The sequence below is a fragment of the Acinonyx jubatus genome, chromosome B1 (assembly GCF_027475565.1).
Source record: "Acinonyx jubatus isolate Ajub_Pintada_27869175 chromosome B1, VMU_Ajub_asm_v1.0, whole genome shotgun sequence".
Lineage (NCBI taxonomy): Eukaryota > Metazoa > Chordata > Mammalia > Carnivora > Felidae > Acinonyx > Acinonyx jubatus.
This window is the reverse complement of record NC_069382.1, coordinates 92,786,277-92,792,276: the sequence shown is the minus strand read 5'-3', so window position 1 is coordinate 92,792,276 and position 6,000 is coordinate 92,786,277.

Here is a 6,000-nt window from a genome sequence, read left to right as displayed (position 1 = left end):
AATTTTGATCTATGAAAACAGCATTTTCATATGGTTCACATTTATATTATCCACACAAAATACTTGTGTTAGGTACTAGTTTAATATTTGAATTTAGAGGTAAAGCTCTAAAGTATTGTTGAATTTGATTTGCTCAAATCAATACTCAAAAATTAGAAATAATTTTATGATCTGTGTTATCTAATTACATACATATGTATCACACGGCTTCCAGATATTCATTAAAGTGAATGTGGCATATACACAACCTTAAGGAAGCATTAGGATTAGACACAAGATCTTCTAAAATTAATAAAATATAGATATTTATCTTGTTAATTGTTTTGGTAATGTAAAAATCCAATTAATTTTTACTATAATGATGACTCTTATTTTACTGGATGCATTTGACTTCTCTATGATGATGAGGTAACAACCCAAAAGAGTGCTGAGTAAATGTGGTTCCCTCTTTTCTCAGTTCTTCCCATCATTTGTTTTTGGAATATTTTCTTCTTAACTCTAGTTTTCTAATACTGTTCTGACTTCAGGATTCACTTTAGCCATTCATTTCCTGCTTCCGTTTCCTAACAAGGATGGTACAATGTAGAGAGCATCTTTCAGGTATCCATACAGGGTCACATAAAAAAGTGAATTCAAGTCAATTGTATGCACCACAATGAGTTCATTCATTTACCAGTCCCTGAGATGACTTCCCTGCTTTATAGGCAGATAAAGCAACATTCCTGAAGAGATAAAATAACTCATTCATTTTTTTTACCACGATTCCATGATTTTAAAACACATAAAATTGTACCGTAGTGAAGTTTTCACCTCAATATCTTTCATTGGTTTAGTAATGCCAAAGGGCACACAACTAGATTAAACATCTTTTACATAATTATATACAATGAACTAAGATATACTCAACATCACTGTGGATGATTTTGCCAAATAAACTTAACATTAGATTTATTATTATTTTGAAGTTAAAGGGTAAGTTTTTATCTGGCAAAAGTTTTAATGTATGTAAAAATGATATGTAAGCTTTTATGTATGTGTATATGTATGTATTCCACAGTCATTAAAAACTAACTTACTCAATGTCTACTATGTAGTAGGCAAAATTGCAGTGGGAAATAGGGATGTAGAACATTTTGTAATTATACAATTCTCATTTAGAAAGTTATTGTTTCTGTTTTTCAATTTGAATTAGAAATTGATCTTTAAAACACTTAAATACATCTAGCATTTGAGGAAAGTTTCAATTTTCTAAAAAGTTAATCAAGCACATTTCCTATACTAAATATCACAAATAAAAATGAGAATAAGAGCTATTAAAGAAATTGCATTAGAAATACATACACAAAACTGGCCCATAACAATATTCTTCAGAGGAAAATGAAAAGGAGTGATGTGAATATAAGATGTTAAAAGTGTGGAAGGACAGCAGATAGACTGACAGAAGGAAACTAGCTGTGAAGAGGGACACTGGACTTCTTGACTTTGGCATCTAGGAGTTATTTTAATGTTCTCTTTTGGCTAAATCCCTTGTTGCACCCTGTCCTGCTACGTAAAATCAACATACATGTATACACACTTTACCCAGTACCTAACTTAGCTCTACTGGAAATTCTTCCTGTGTAAATTCCTATCTTTTATTCAGTTAATAATTACCTTAAGTATTTGTCTTTGTACCTAAATTAACTTTATCCCCTCATTGTTGTTTTGTTATTTCAATCTTCAATTTATTTTTCCCATTATAAAAGTTATATTCACTAAGTACAATTTCAAACATACAATTTTAAAAAAGAAAACAATGCTCTCTACTTGTATGTCTTATTCCCCAACCCAATCACAATTAGGTTGCTTGACATCCCACCTATTTTTAAAATTTAATCCAAATGCATTTGAGTTTTTCCTCCTAGGAGCCTTCTTTGGGTTTTTGAATTTAGACCCATTTCTAGTCTTGAGGCACCATGTAATTCCCCCTTTTAAGACTTAAAACATTTTGCATTGAATATCTGTTTAATTGTCTGCATTAATTTACTTTCCCACCCTTGCATCCCCACCCCACAACAAGGTTGTAGACTCTAAAAAAGAAGACTCTTTCTGTCTTACCTGTCACTGTATTCCTAGCAGCTAATAAAGTACTGTGCACATAGTATGGTTGATAAATACTCATTCCATGTATGAGTAATGATCATAAAAGTGTGTATCCTCCTTTTTCAATTAACATAATAGCATAAGTATTTCTCTGTATTACAGTATTTACTTTTAAGTATTTTTATGTGGTTCACCATCTGTTCACTGCATAAAAATCAATTTCAAGATTGTTGGACTCTTTGACTTATGTTTATCACCACTATAAACCAAGGTTCTTAGCAGTGCAATCTCCCTCATCAATTCTCACTGTATCCCATTTCCTCTTCACTTCTATAAATTGCAACTAAATCTTTGTTTAAAAAAAGACTGGAGCAAAGTCCTAATTCAAAGACTAATGAGCATAGCAAAGCTAATGAGAAAAACCCCAGAACTTCTTCTGTGGTTTTGTATGCCTGTTGGCTTATTTTGTAATTTAATGACATCACAGTAAGTACAAAAGAACCATCTTCTTTCTTAAAAAAATGTCCTCTGTTATTCTAGTTAAACTTAAAATTCCTTTTCTGGACTCTAATCACCCCATTTTACATAAAAGCAGTGAACAGGGTATGAAGAGATTTTCTAGTTTTAAATTTGTTAAATTTACTATATTAGTATATCTTTTAAAAATTTTTTTAAATGTTTATTTATTTTTTGAGAGAGAGAGAGAGAGAGAGGAAGGGCCAGAGAAAGAGGAAGATACAGAATCTGAAGCAGACTCCAGGCTCTGAGCTATCGCACAGAGCCCAATGTGGGGCTCAAACTCACAGACTGCGAGATCATGACCTGAGCCAAAGTCAGATGCTTAACCGACTGAGCCACCCAAGCGCCCCTACTATTTTAATATCTTGATTATATATTCATTCACTAATATAATTAATATATATTAGTTTCATTGCAGTGCAGTACAACAATCACTATGGTATCTTGCAAAGTACTGAGGCCTAGTTTAGTGGTATGAGCAGCCACACAAGCTAAAATTTATTACATACTTCAAAATCAGGATTAACAAAGATACGTAAAGTATGTAAAGATAAAAGATCTTTATTTTCTTTGTGTGGGCTTTCATTTGAGGGAATGATATCTGGGAAGCTGCTGTAACAAGTAGCTGTGGTCTATGACTTAGATAAAAATTTGCTTTATGGGTAAGGGAAGATTTGTCATATTTTTTAAAATTTATTTTTATTTTTTTTAATTTAAATCCAAGTTAGTTAACATATAGTATAATAATGATTTCAGGAATAGAATTTAGTGATTCATCACTTACATATAACACCCAGTGCTCATCCCAACAAGTGTCCTCCTTAATGCCCATCACCCATTTAGTCAATCCCCCCACCCAACACACCTCCAGCAATGCTGTTTGTTCTCTATATTTAAGAGTCTTTTATGGTTTGTCTCCTTTTCTGTTTTTATCTCATTTTTCCTTCTTTTCTCCTATGTTCATCTGTTTTGTTTCTTAAATTCCATATATGAGTGAAATCATAAGATATTTGTCTTTCTCTGACTTATTTTGCTTACCATAATACACTCTAGTTCTATCCACATCGTTGTAAATAGCAAGATTTCATTCTTTTTGGTGACCAAGTAATATTCCATTGTATGTATATATGTGGTATATACATACATACACATCTAAATGCATTCATCAGTCAATGGACATTTGGGCTCTTTCTATAATTTAACTATTGTTGATAGCACTGTTATAAACATTGGGGTGCATATGCCCCTTTGAATAAGCATTTTTGTATCCTTTGGATAAATACCTAGTAGTGCAATTGCTGAGTCATAGGGTAATTCTATTTTAATTTTTTGAGGACACTCCATACCATTTTCCAGAGTCACTGAACCAGTTTGCATTCCCACGAGCAACCCAAAAGGATTCCCCTTTCTCCACACACTCACCAACATCTGTTGTCCCCTGAGTTATTAATTTTAGCCACTCTGACTGGTGTGAGGTGGCATCTCATTATAGTTTTGATTTGTATTTGCTTGGTGATGTTGTTGAGCATCTTTCCATGTGTCTGTTGGCCATCTGGATGTCTTCTTTGGAAAAGTGTCTACTCATGTTTTTTGCCCATTTCTTCACTGGATTATTTGTTTTTGGGTATTGAGTTTGATCATCATATTTTTAAAATAATTTTTATAGTTAAAGTATCTGGCAAGAACACTATCTAAGCTTTTCTGAAAGCAATGCAAAATAGTTAGGCAAGCTCATTTTGTATAGTTTTTAGACGGGATAATCTGAATTGACAATTATAAATCTATATTCTTAATATATAAAAAGTTATCAATGTGAAAAACTAACAAGTGTGCAAATCTATGTAAGTATTGCCTCTTGACTCATTTTTAAAAACCTCCTTGGAAGCTTAATAAATTGCCAAACAACATTCAGTTAATTACATATTGGAAAGGGACTTCTATACCTCTTGGAGAAGACTAAAGTTTGGGTTGTCATCATTGTCTGTGAAAACATGAATCAGTTTAAAATATGTTTTATTTATTTTTTGTTTTGTTTTGTTTTCTTTTGTACTGGAATGATATCTTTCAGCTGGGAGTTCTGAGTCTTTTATGCAAATATTGTTACCTGAGTATATCTGAAATTTCCTTTTAGAATCATCTTCAAAGTAAGGACAGATCAAAGTGCAGGGTCCCTAGATCAAAACAAGCAATGCCTTTGTAAAAACTCCTATTTTTGCTTTAGTTCAAAGCAAGTTAATAAATGCACTCTCCTCAACTCTCTGTTAATGATAGTAACATCATTACAGGGAAGGAAAATTTAACATTGGCTTTTTCATAAGCTTAGCTTGGAGAGCAAGAGGGCCTTATAAAAAATAGAAAAGTGGGAGACTATATTGTTTCATACACTGAAGAAAATTGCAAATGCTAGTGTTATAGAAAGTAATTAAAGGGACGCAATGGAAACACTTGTAAAATCTTTCTGCATACTTCTGTTTTAGTACTTATCACACCGGGCTGTGATGAGATGCTTATATTTTGTTTACTGTATTATAAACCTCTAAAGGAAAAAACAATGTCTTATTTATCCTCATTTCATCAGCACCTGGAACAAATATCCACTTCACAATAGCTCCTTAATAAGAGTTTAAAGAACTGAAAAAATTTTTTAAAAACACCCTTTGATAATGGAGTGTTTTTGAATGACTATGTCATGGACAAGATCGAACTTTGCCTTGTGATTAATTTTGTCATATGTAAAACCTAAAAGGACCTGTAAATAGACTAATCAAATTAACATTTACTCTGGGGTATTTTTCCATCCATTCAAACAAGCGCATTTATTTTCCTTAGAGTATAAAAGCAAGTCAAAATGACACTATCACATTAAAGATATAAAGCTTGCTTTAAGTTTTAGTTTTTTAAAAAGATGCACTCATGTGTCACTAAGTGAGAAAATTCATAAATTGAAGTTAGTCATTTATAAGAGTTTAAATGAATTACACAAAGCTGTAAATAAAACAGATTACCTGATATTAACATGCATTCTATTTTTACATTATTTGTAAAGAATTTAAATAAAATACAGTAAAAACCTTGGATTGTGAGTAACTTGTTCTGCAAGTGTTCCGCAAGATAAGCAGATATTTCTAATAAATTTTAACTTGATAAATGAGTGCTGTCTTGCAATATGAGTAGTATGTGATGCCCAGTGTCACATTATCACAAATGACCCAATGGTTTTGGAAATTCGCTTTGATATACTAGTGCTTTGGATTACAAGCATGTTCCTGGAATGAATTCTGCTCGCAAACCAAGATTTTACTGTATCTGGATTACTGACACTTCATATGTACTAAAATGAGCCCTTAGATTGCTATATGAAAATCTTCTAGGGGCACCTGGGTGGCTCAGTCAGTTAAG